This window comes from Rattus rattus, chromosome 3 (genome assembly GCF_011064425.1).
Source record: "Rattus rattus isolate New Zealand chromosome 3, Rrattus_CSIRO_v1, whole genome shotgun sequence".
NCBI lineage: Eukaryota > Metazoa > Chordata > Mammalia > Rodentia > Muridae > Rattus > Rattus rattus.
Genome location: NC_046156.1, coordinates 136,527,917 through 136,541,435, shown reverse-complemented (window position 1 = coordinate 136,541,435; position 13,519 = coordinate 136,527,917). Strand labels below are relative to the sequence as shown.

The window sequence follows — 13,519 nt, the reverse complement described above, 5'->3', positions numbered from 1 at the left end:
ACTTTACAGGGTAGCACCCTCTTGAAGACAGGGAGAAGAGGAATGGGATAAAGAATTGTTGGAGGTCAGACCAGGAGGGGGGGGCAACAACTGGACTATAAAATAATAAAGTTAATAATGATAATAATGGCAATTAATAATTAATAATAATAATAATAATAATAATAATAATAATAATAATAATAATGTTATGTTTGCAGACAGGAGCCGATCATAACTGTCCTCTGATAGGATCTACCCAGCAGCTGACTGAAACAGATGAAGATACATACAGTCATACATTGGACAGAGTTTGGGGACTTTTATGGAAGAGTTGGAGAAGGCCCTGTAGGGGAAAGGAACTCTATGGGAAGACCAACTGACTCAACTAACCTGGAACCTTGGGGTTCTCAGAGATTGAGCCACCAACCAAAGAGCATAAAGGGGATTGACCAAGACCCCCAGCACATCTGCAGCAGATATGCAGCTCAGTCTTCATGAGGTTCCCCAACAAGTAGAGGGGGGCTGTTCCTAAAGCTAGAGCTTGACTGTAGAATTTGTTCCCCAACAGGGCTGCACTGCCTGGCCCCAGTGGGTAAGAATGCACCTAATCCTGCAGAGAGGGGATATGAGTGGAGGTTGCAGTGGGGGACTTTCAATGGAGAAGGGAAGGGGGATGGTAGGAGGAACTTTGTGAAGGGAGCAATGTTTGGGATATTAATTAGTTAATTAAGTAAAAGCTTTTTCATTTATACTTGTTCATATTTTCAACTGGACATTAGAATCCTGGTTTTTCTTAGCTGAATGAATTAGTTGATCACTGCATGTCTTAAACTCTATGTTCTTATCTGCAAGACAGAAACAGTTAGATGCAAATATATAAATCATACAATATAAAAGTATAAACTCTCAGCTGTGATTACTAAAACACAAGCTATCTACCCCATTATGGCAGTATGTCTTTTCAATTTAATTATTAATTTGTTGTAACCAGGTAAATCATCCTGAAATTCAACTAAAAAGATGTTAGTAACCTGATCATTGGAAGGGGGGGGGAGGAATAGGAACATATTTTTCTCCCTAAATTCATACTCATTGGTCATATCAACTTCTGTACTCCCTGGTGCCAGTCATGTTTCAAATATTAGTGGGATAGATCCAAAGCCCTCTGATGTCCTCATTAGGGGCCACTGAAGGGAATAAATGTTTCACATGAATGGCATGGGCATACTAGTGAATAATTGATCTGGAAATCTTTTTGTGTGTCCTTCTTAGACGTATGGAGTCAGACTAAGAGCACAGGTTGTCTAATGGCTGTAGCATGCTGCTTTCACCTATATTATGTTGGTTAAAAATAACGGAAGAATATTTTGACTTGACTTTCAGAAATGCTAAAAGAAGTAAAATCTGCATACATAATTTATATAGGAAGGAAGAGATCAGAGATCAATTGTGCTGAAAGGACCAGATTGAGTCACAGTGTTAATGTGATGGGGCACAACATACAGGGCTGGTTGGTGCTTTTGTTAGTGAGGGTAGCATGGTAGCTGTTGAATTTAACGTGAAAGGCAAGATGTTATTTAATGTTAATCTAATGTACCTGTTGGAATGAATAAACATTGAGTCCTTGAGTGAGTCTTAGCCAAAGTAAAAATTGAACTGCAAAGCACAGGTGCTTGGCTGTAGACTTCATTATTGTAACTCCTGGGATCACTTTAGGGAGGGGGAGGGGGTAGGGGTATATTGGCTTGGAAACCTAGAAAGGGAATAACATTTGAAATGTAAATAAGAAATACCCAATTTAATAAAGATAGGGAAAAAGAAAAAACAAAAAAGAATAAAAATATGGGCAGATGGTGGTAGCACACACTTTTAATCCCAGCACTCAGAAAGCAGAGGCAGGTGGATCTCTGAGTTGAGGCTAGCCTAGTTTACAAACTGAGTTTCAGGACAGCCAAGACTGTTAGAGAAACCTTGTCTCCAAAGAACAAAAGCAATAATATAAATATAATATAATGATTGTTATAAATAATAAAAATACTGATATTTGAAAAAAAGAGAAGTTCTTTTGATCATACTCTGATGGAGGATGCATGCCAAAGCTCCATTTTCCTCTGTTTAGAAAACAATGCCGCATAGCATATTTTACAAATAGATTAGAATGGTTACCAACATGCACCAAATGCTGCTCTTCCTGTGTTAGCAACTTTACTAATACAGGCTAGAGACTGTGCCAGATGAGCACGCCAAATGCTTTCCCAACTGCCAAAGGGGAGCAAAACCTTTCATTCTGGATCATATTTTAGAGATCCCAGTCAAATTTTACTTTTGAAGTGATAGAATAGGGGTATTGTTTCTAATTTTTCCAAACTCAACATTTTTCTTTTTCTTATTTTTCTTTATCTTTTTATTTTAGCAGATGGTATTCATAATTTCCTTACCTTTTCAATTAGTGTGACAATCTTCCATTATAAACTACTTAAAGAGAAGCTTTGGTAAAAATTGAATAAATTATCAAAATCGAAACAAATGAAATGAAACAAACAAAAGAAAAAAAACCCAAACCACCGTTGTCTTTAAAACAAACACTACAACAAAAATATTCACATGAACACATCTAGTCGGTGGTTAGTGTGACTGTATTTCCATGGACCGATGATCCTCACCATCATGCTAATTGCACAGTGTGTTTAGTAACGTTCTTTGTGCTAGATGTCAAATGTGCACATTGGATTCACAATTTTCAGGGGACGGAAATGTAGGGTCTTGAAATTCCAAATTGTCATGACTCTATCAATGTGAGTAGTGCAAAATATTTGACAACCTTGTGTATACGTCTCATAAATACACTTTTGAGGAATGCTGCTCTGATATATTGTCTCCAAGTCAGTGCTTTGCCCTTCTTTTTCATATTATAGAAGTACCCCATGGATGCTCTGTTTTGGGATGTCTATCTCAGACCCAAGACCAAACAACCATGGTCATCACAGCTAAAAAGTAATGGTCAGAAATTATGGGCAGCAGCTCTAATGTCATTCTTTGAGATGAACTGCACACTCAGCAGTGCCAGGAACTCTGTTTTCTCAGTTGAATCTTGCATGATTTTTGAGGCTGTCATGGCCAACCATGGTGTCATGAACCCAGATTCTGGTACTCCTGCCACCAAACTCAAAGATCAACTGACCAAAAAGTTTCTTTGTGCCCCAGCACGTTCTGGCTGGCTTCTCATTCACCTATGATGCAGGCAGAAAACACTCTGCATTTAATCACATGAGCCTGCATTGAGTCAAATATTGTTGGAGTGTCAATCAAAGCTGAGAACCTTGGAACTTAGTGTGAATGCTCTCCCACCAGTCATTTTTCAACTCAAAGTAACAAACAGAGACAAGCTGTGCTTTGCTCCCCAAACTTGAACTTGAACGAGGACCTCTTCACAAGAGAGATGTCGCACTTAATACTGCAGAACATCATGGTGTGCTTCCAGATACCATTCTTCTGACTGTAGACACAGGCCTTGCAGTTTACCAGGCAAGTAACCTGACAGCAGCTCTTGGGATGCTATACCTGTGATGTATCTATTGTGTTCCTTCAACTCATGTGCTTTCACCAACTGACTCACATTCTTTGTGTAGATTTTCACTTCACCATTATTGGAGCTAAGGGGGATCTGGGTATGATCTCTATCCTATACTTGGCAGGTAGTTCATTGGCTCTAACAGAAACTGATGCAAAGATCTAATTAAGTGTTTTGAAAGGTCAGAAATCTGGGTTCAGGTGGTCCAGAGGCCAGCACATATGATCTGATTCAAGACTCTGGTCAGTAGCCAAGAACAGGATATGGGAAAGTGGTGACAGAGGAGAGAAGCCCAGAGAGGATGGCTAATGAATCCCTGAATTTTTTAAATTCATGTTTCAGATTCAATGATGTCAGTTAAAGAATCATACATTGTTTATTACTTTGTACTTTCCCCAAACACCAGAATGGTGTTGCCAAATTTAGGCTCGGCTGTCTTCATATATAATGTAATGTCATTTCCATTCTTATAGAATATATGACTACACTATATTAATATATTTGTAATTTGAAGAATTCAGTGGTATTCTCTTAAAAATGCTATGGGTTGATTTTGCAATATCATATCAAGACTCAGTGTCCTTTATATTTTTATTCTCTAATTTCTATTTTTTAATTTTAATTTTATTTTTCCTGAATATTTTATGAATTTACATTTTGAATGTTATCCCTTTCCCCCAAATCACCCTTCCCCCTACCCTTCCTTCTTCTCTGAGGATGCTTCCACTGCCACCCACTCCAACCTCAAAACCCTGGCATTACCTTACATTGAAGAAACAAACCTTCAAAGGAGCAAGAGCTTTTCTTCCTATTGATGCTGGACAATGCCATCTTCTGCTACATATGTGGCTCCAGTCATGGGTCCCTTCATGTGTACATATTGGTTGGTGGTTTAGTCCCAGGGATCTCTGGTGGGGTTTGGTTGGTTGATGTTGTTGTTTTTCCTATGGTGTGGCAAAACCCTTCAGCTCCTTCAGTCTTTTCTCTACCTCATCCATCAGAGTGCTCTTGTTCAGTCTAATGGTTAGCTGCAACCATCATCTGTATCAATAGGGATCTAGAAGAGCCTCTCAGGAGACACCCATATCTGGCTCCTATTAGCAAGCACTTCCTGGCATCAGCAATAGTAACTGGGTTTGGTGGCTACATATGAGATGGATCCCAAGGTGGGACAGTCTCTGGATGACCATTTCTTCAGTCAATGCTCCACTTGTCCCTGTATTACCTTCCATGAGTATTTTGTTCTCCCATCTAAGGTGGAATGAAGAATCCACATTTTAGTTTTCCTTATTCTTGGACTTTATATGATGTGTGAATTTTTTCTTAGGTAATCTAAGCTTTTGGGATAATATTCATGTATCAGTGAGTGCATACCATGTGTGTTCTTTTGTGCCTGGGTTTCCTCACTCAGGATTATATTTTCTAGTTGCATTAATTTGCCTAAGAATTATATGTAGTCATTGTTTTCAATATCTGAGTAGTAATCCATTATGTAAATGCACAAAAATTTCTGTATCCATTCCTCTGTTGAAGGGCATCTGGGTTCTTTCCAGTCTCTGCCTACTATAAATAAGGCTGCTATGAACATAGTGGAACATGTATCTTTGTGAGATGTTGGAGGAAGTTTTGGGTATATATACCCAGGAGTAGTTTAGCTGGGACTTCAGGTAGAACTATGTCTTATTTTCTGAGGAACCTCCAGACTGATTTCCAGAGTGGTTGTACCATCTTACAATCCCACCAACAGTGGAGGATTGTCCCTATTCCTCTATCCTTGCCAGCATCTGCTGTCATCTGAGTTTCTGATTTTGGCCATTCTGACTGATGTGAGGTAGAATCTCAGCACTGTTTTGATTTGCATTTCTCTGCTGACTAAGGATGTTGAACATTTCTGTAGGTGCTTCTCAGACATTCGATATTCCTCAGCTGAGAATTTTTTGTTTAGCCCTGTTCCTTATTTATTATAAGGTTATTTGAGTCTCTGAAGTCTTAACTTCTTGAGTTCTTTGTATATATTAGACATTAGCCCTCTATTGGATATAGGTTTGGTAAAAACATTTCCACAATCTGTTGATTGCATTTATGTCCTATTGACAGTGTCCTTTTTCTTTCAGAAAATTTGCAATTTTATGGGGTCCCACTTATTGATTCTTGATTTTAGAACAGAACCCACTTTTTGATCTGTTCAGAAAAATTTCCACTGTGCCTTTGTGTTCAAGGCTCTTCTCCACTTTCCCTTCTAATAGTTTTATTTTGTTGACTTTTATGCAGTGGTCTTTGATCCACTTGTACTTAACCTTTGTATAAGGAGATAAGAATGGGTCAATATGCATTCTTCTATTTGCTGACCTCCAGTTGAACAAGCACCATTTGTTGAATATGCTCTTTTTTTCCACTGGAGAGTTTCAGATACTTTGTCAATTATTAAGTAACCATAGATGAGTGGGTTCATTTCTTGGTCTTCAATTCTATTACACTGATCTACCTGCCTGTCTCTGTACCAATATATGCAGTTTTTATCATGATTGCTCTGTAATACAGCTTGAGGTCAGGGATGGTGGTTCCTTCAGAAGTTCTTTTATTGTTGAGAATAATTTCTGGAATCCTGGATTTTTTCTTTTCCAGATGAACTTGAAAATTCCTCTTTCTAATTCTATGAAGAATTGATTAGGAATTGTGATGGGAATTGCATTGAATCTTTAGATTGCTTTAGGCAAGAGGGACATTTTTACTACATTAATCTTGCCAAGCCATGAGCATGGGAAATCTTTCTGTCTTGTGAGATCTTTTTTGATGTCTTTCTTCTGACACATGAAGTTCTTGATGTACAGATCTTTCACTTTCTTGCTTAGAGTCACACTGAGGTATTTTGTTTTATTTGTGGCTATTGCAAAGGGTGTTATTTCCCTGATTTTAATCTCAGCCTGTTTATCTATTGAGTAGAATAAGGCTACTGATTTGTTTGAGTTATATCCAGGTACGTTGCTGAAGTTTGGTTATCAGGTTTAGGAGTTCTCTGGTGGAATTTTGGGGTCACTTGAGTATATTATCATATCATCTGCAAAAAGTGAAATTTTGACTTCTTCCTTTCCAATTTGTATCCCTTTGATCTTCTTTCGATGTCTGATTGCTCTGGCTAGAACTTCAATTACTATATTGAATAGGAAGGGAGTTAGTGGGCAGTCTGGTCTAGTCCCTGATTTTAGGCAAATTGCTTCAAGTTTCTCTCCATTAGTTTGATATTGGCTACTGTTTTACTGTATATTGCTTTTACAATGTTTAGGTGTGGGCCTTGAATGCCTGATCTTTCCAAGATTTTTATCATGAAGCATGTTGAATTTTGTTAGCTTCTTTCTCAGCATCTCATTAGATTATTATCTGTTATTTTTTTTCACCTGAGTCTGTTTATGTAGTGGATCACATTGATGGATTTCCATATATTGAACCATCCTTGCATCCCTGGGATGAAGCCTACTTGATCACTGTGAATGATCCTTTTGATGTGTTCTTAGACTCAGTTTTTGAGAATTTTATTGAGTATTTTTGCATCGAGATTCATGAAGGAAATTAGTCTGAATTTTTCTTTCTTCATAGGGTCTTTGTGTGGTTTAGGAATAAACATAATTGTGGCTTCAAAGACAAATTGGATAGTGTTCCCTCTGTTTCTATTTTGTGGAATAGTTTGAAGGGTATTGGTATTAGGTCTTCTTTGAAGGTCTGATAGAATTCTGCACTTAAACCCATCTGGCCCTGGGCTTATTTTAGTGGGGAGATTTTATTGACCGCTTCTATTTCTTTAGGCATTATGGAACTATTTAGATAGTTTATGTGATCCCATCTTAACTTTGGTACCTGGTATCTGCCTAGAAAATGATTCATTTCTTCCAGATTTTTCAGGTTTGTTGAGTATAGACTTTTGTAGTAGGATCTAATAATTGTTTTTTAATTTCCTCGGTTTCTCTTCTTATGTCTCTCTTTTCATTTCTGAGTTTGTTAATTTAGATACGGTCTCTTTGCTGTCTGGTTAGTCTGACTAAGTGTTTATCTATCTTGTTGATGTTCTCAAAGAACAAGCTCCTGATTTTTTTTTTGTTGTTGTTGTTGTTATTTTTACTTGGTTGATTTCAGCTCTGAGTTTGATTATTTTCTGCCCTCTACTCCTCATGGATGTATTTGCTTCTTTTTGTTCTATAGCTTCCAGGTGTGCTGTCAAGCTGTTAATTTCTTTTCGCAGGCTCTCAGAGCTATGAGTTTTCCTCTTAGCACTCCTCTCATTGTATCACATATGTTTGTGTATGTTGTGTCTTCATTTTCTTTAAATTCTAAAATGTCTTTACTATCTTTCTATCTTCCTTTACCAAGTTGTCATTCAGTAGAGAATTGTTCAGTTCCCATGTGCATTTGGGCTTTATGTTGTTTTTGTTATTATTGAAGACAAGCCTTATTCCATGGTGATGTGATAGATAACACAGGATAATTGCAATCTCCCTCTATCTATTGAAGCCTGTTTTGTGACCAATTATATGGTTGATTTTTCAGAAGATAACATGAGGTGGTATGAAAAAGGTATATTGTTTTGTTTTAGGACTAAATGTTCTATGGCTGTCTATTAAACAATATCCATTTGTTTCATAAGTTCTGATAGTTTCAGTAGGCCTCTGTTTAGTTTCTGTTTCTATAATCTGTACATTGATAAGAGTGGGGTGTTGAAATCTCCTATTATTATCGTGTATGTTGCAGTGTATGCTTTTAGCTTTAGTAAAGTTTTTTTGTTTTTGTTTTTGTTTTTTTTTATGAATGTGGGTTCTCTTGCACTTTTAGCATAGATATTCAGAATTGAAAGTTCATCTTGGTAGAATTTTCTTCTGATGAGAAGTGTTCTTCCTTATCTTTTGTGATAAGTTTTGGTTGAAAGTCGATTTTATTTGATATTAGGATGGCTACTCCAGCTTCTTTCTTGGGACTATTTGCTTGGAAAAACAATTCCCAGACTTTTACTCTTAGGTGGTGTCTGTCTTTGTCACTGAGGTGCAATTTCTGTAGTCATCAAAATGCAGGATACTGTTTATGTATCCATTCTGTTAGTCTATGCCTTTTTATTGGGGAATTAAGTCAACTGATGTGAAGAGATACTCAGCAATAGTGATTGTTTTCTGTTATTTTTATTATTAGAAGAGGGATTGTTTGTGCGGCTATCTTTTTTTGGGTTTCTTGCAAGAAGTTTACTTCCTTGCTTTTTCTAGGATGTAGTTTCCCTCCTTGTGTTGGAGTTTTCAATCTATTATCCTTTTTACGGCTGGAATTGTGGAAAAGTATTTTGTGAATTTGGTTTTGTAATGGAATATCTTGGTTTTTCCATTTATGTTAATTGAGAGTTTTGCTGGATATAGTAGCCTATGTTGACATTTGTGTTCTCTTATTATCTGTATGATATCTGTCTAAGATCATCTATATTTCATAGTCTCTGTTGAGAAGTCTCATGTAATTCAGATAGATCTGTCTTTATATGTTACTTGACCTTTATCCCCTTACTGCTTTTAATAATCTTTCTTTGTTTTATGTATTTGGTGTTTTGACTATTATGTGAAGGGAGGAATTTCTTTTCTTGTCCAATCTGTGTGGACTTCTGTAGGTTTCTTGTATGTTCATGGGCATCTGCTTCTTTAGGTTAGGGAAGTTTTCTTCTCTTAACTTTGCTGATGATAATTACTGGGCCTTTAAGATGGGAATCTTTGCTCCCTTCTATACCTATTATTCTTATGTTTGGTCTTCTCATTGGATGCTGAATTTCCTGGATCTTTTGGGTTAGGAGCTTTTACTTTTTTGAATTTTCTTTAATTATTATTTCAATGTTTTCTATGGTATCTTCTGTCCCAGAGATTCACCCTTTAATTTCTTGTGTTCTACTGGTGATGCTTGTGTCTATGACTCCTGATCTCTGTCCTAGGTTTTCTATCTCCAGGGATGTCACACGTTGTGATTTCTTTATTGTTTCTATTTCCATTTTTTAGACTTTGGATTTTATTTTTCAATTTCTTCACTTGTTTGCTTGTGTTTTCCAGTAATTCTTTGAGGATTTTTGTGTTTCCTCTTTAAGGGCTTCTACCTGTTTACCTGTCCTGTCCTGTATTTCTTTAAGGTAGTTATTTATGTCTTTCTTAATGTCCTCTGTCATCATCATGAGATGTGATTTTAAATACAAATCTTGCTTTTCCTGTGTGTTTGGATATCCAGTATTTGTTGTTCTGGGTTCTGGTGATGGCAAGTAGTCTTGGTTTTTGTTGCTTAGGTTCTTGCCCTGGCCTCTTACCATCTGGTTATCTCTTTGTTATTTGGTCTTGCAGTCTCTGACTTGTCTCTCCTCTGAGCCTGTAAGCCTATATGCTTGTGAGGCTATATGCTTGTGAGGCTATATGCTTGTGAGCCTATATGCTTGTGAGCCTATATGCTTGTGAGCCTATATGCTTGTGAGGCTGTGGTCTTAGGAGTGAGAGTGCTCCTCAGAAACCAGCTCTCTGCTGGCAGGTTTTGGGTCCTAGGGCTATGGGACAGCCCCAGCTCTGGGCACAGAGGGAGATCTGAAAGGTCTAGTCCCAGGCTGCCTTGTTGCTCCTGAGTCCTGTGCACTATGGAAGGTCTCTCTTTGGACAGTCAATGGAGAAAAAGTGGGGTCCTACCTGGGGCCTCTGGGTTTAGGTGGAAAAGTGCTCTCTTGGCAGAACAGTTCTCTGCATTCGGGTTTAGTGTATGAAGGCTTTGGGACTGCCCCAGCACTGGCTGCAGATGGAGAAAAGAAGGGCTCGGTTTCTTTTATGTAGCAGTGCTCAGAGGTGAAATTTTGCAGACTGATTTGATTATGAGTACTCTTTACTATTGGTGATTAATTTATTACTGAGATTATAATAATTGCATGAGTTTGGGGGAAGTGAAACATAGAAGGTAGGAACTAGATGAAGGCCATGAGACATTCTGTACATGTCATTGTACTTTGTCATGTGCCTATTTCTTTATTTGCTCCCTTGCTGAGTCTTTCTCACAGTCATGTGTCCTTACTGGGATGCTCTGTCTCAATAAGACAAATGGATATGGGTGGAAATCTTTGTGATTGTGAAGTCCAATAAATCCTTGATCTTTCTCAGGCATTTTTGTGACAGTGAGAGAAAACTGCCTAGTATAATGAAATGTTGACCAGATTTACTAATTTATTACTAATGGCAAGTGAGAATTAATTTTATAAGAACAATGTTTTTAACAATGGCTAACAATAAACAGATGTGAAATAAAATAAAGTGGTCTAAATAAGAAGGAACAAAAATACATCAATATGATCATGGATCTGGGTTGAATTGATGCAGCTGATGGAGAATATTAGGATACTCACATACTGAGGAATGATCACAGTATGAAACGTGCATTTCAGGGCCTCAAGCTTTGTGTTAACAAATATTTTTATTTTATTGGAATACTAATTTCTTATGATGGGTAAATTACAAACAGATAGGTTAAACTAGGTTGACTTTGTAATTTAGGTGGCTATAATTAGGGGTAAAAAGACAATGCAAATAGAAATCTTACGAGACCATTCTTTTAAAAATAAGTATTCTGTTTTATTGATTCTCACATATTACTTTATATTTCCTCTATAGGGAAAAGAACACATTTAATTTAAACATGGAACTCTTTATGAGTAGTTACTGTGTGATACTCAGTGTGTTCAATGCCTTTAGTATCTCCATTTGATCTGAAGAAACAAAAGGACATGTTTACAAGTGAAAAGACATGTACAAATGTGTCTAATTGTGCCTTTTCAAAGATTCAATGGGGCAATAATATATTTGAGTTCTGAACTAATCAATCACTGTAGAACATAAGGAGAATTTTGATTAGTCTTTGCTCAGAAAGCTCTTTAAAAATTTGCAATCCTTACTAGATATTGAAAATCCAAATATCATGCTGCTTTCCCTACCTTTGTTCTTCCGCATTGATAGTTTTTAAAATGAAAGCCCTAATCTGTATTACATAGGATCATTAATTTCTGCATTTTACACTCGAGCAACAGCACTCTGGTTATCGGCTGCAATGAAGAGTAAGCAGCACGGCGTTTGCAGACTTAATTACCTACTGCAGGGCCTTTCTTCTCCCGTTACCACAAACTGTCTGGAAATGGGGTCAAAAGCATGATTAGAAACCAAATTAACCACCGAATCCAAAAAACAAACATGGAAACAGATCCAAGAAGCCATTCTGGTAAAGAAATCAGTTTCTTATCACACCTGGGTTTATTCAGAGAGTCTCATTTTATGGTCCCCCGTGAACAAAGCCATAGAGCAAAACAATTTCCCATGGCATTGATGTATTAAAAAATACAGTTAAATTAATATCAAGTGAGGGTTAGTATTGTAGGATAGTGATCAGAGTCAGTTTAGATAATAAGATCATTATAAAAAAATTTTATATCCAATACTTGGGATGACAATTTAAACAAATTTTAAAAGTTAAAAATATGATTTTCATCCTATACAACTGTCACTAAAATTTTCACATGGTCTAAAATAATAGTCTTTTCACTCTTCAAAGTACAGCTTTAAAATGCAGAAAATGAGGCACTTGCTGTAAGCTATTTCTATAGTGTTTAAAATCAGAACTGGTCTTTATTTTCCACACATCTGTTCTTTAAGTGAAAACTTCCTTGTTTATAATTTGATGGGTATTTTCTACTTCTTTGGAAACTGATAGAATGAATGCTATCAGTTTCAGCTGTCCTGTGAATCACACACAGTTTCTGAAGGCAGCATCAAAGAGCCAAGAAATCTGGAGGCATTTTCTAGCCACATGGAAAAGAAAAATATCATGTGGATGCAGCTCTTTCTATTTTCAAGAACTTAATAGACAGTAATACTATCTAATCCTACTAATGAATGGCTGATTGTTTTACATTAATCAAGAAAATTGTGATTATTTATATTGCAGTATTATTTAAATTGTAATGATAGAACAATGCTATGGTGATTTAATTTTAAAGATTATGGAACACAACAACTCTTTTTGGAAATATGCACAAAAAGACAAACAGGAAAATAAAATGATAAAATATTTATAGAACAGACACGGAAATGAGTCAATAAAAGCCATAGTTAACGTGAAGGCGTTATTCTGATCATTCAGTACCAACTATAATTTTCTTGCTTGAATATATCACATACACTTAAGTGCAACAAGTCAAACACTTAAGCTTAAACAATCAAGTTCCATTGCATTTTCATTATAGGACAGTTGTTCAGAAAAGAGATATTTATGACAAGTTTACTCATGTCCTGACTGTCTTGACTCCATTACCTAACTATACTTAAAAGTCATTGTTCATGTATTGCAAGTTCCTTTCTTGGAACAAATAAAGTCAGCTCTGTCATTAGAATTCTGTGACAATTTTCCATAAATCTCAATCACTATTTCATAGGGAAGCAAAAAAATAGGAGTTTCCTTAGAATAGGCATTTTTTCTATTAATTCATACCTATTTCATTTGTATTCTATCTAATCACTTTAATCTAGTCACACTAGAGTTCGAAAAGTATACCTTCGAGAATCACAACGCCAAATACTCTTAACATAAGGGAGGAGTTTGAGCAGTTGTGGAGTGGGTTCAGGGAAATTTAGAGAATGGACAGAGTGAGCCACCTCATGAATCTTTTTCTTTAATCAGAGGTCTTTTCTTTCTTTCTTTTTCTTTAGGATGTGCAGCTTAGAAGAAGTTTTAAAGGCCTTTTTCAATCTGAATTGTTCAATAATTTGATGGATGTTTCAATTTCTTGATGACAGTCTTGTCTTAAGTGAAGATGAAGAACTTACAGAATTCATTTTGAAACAATCCTAGAGATGTCCAACTATTCCCTGGCTTTTCAGAGGATAGCAGTAAAAACATAATGTCTCCATATTTTTCGAAGTTATATGTTTTCAAGAAGAAAAC

General features: G+C 36.5%; 1 pseudogene; it reads right to left on the bottom strand.

Annotated features, from left to right (window-relative positions):
• Positions 1–3,062: 3,062 nt before the first annotated feature.
• On the bottom strand, positions 3,063–4,804 carry LOC116895949 (annotated as a pseudogene).
• Positions 4,805–13,519: the final 8,715 nt, after the last annotated feature.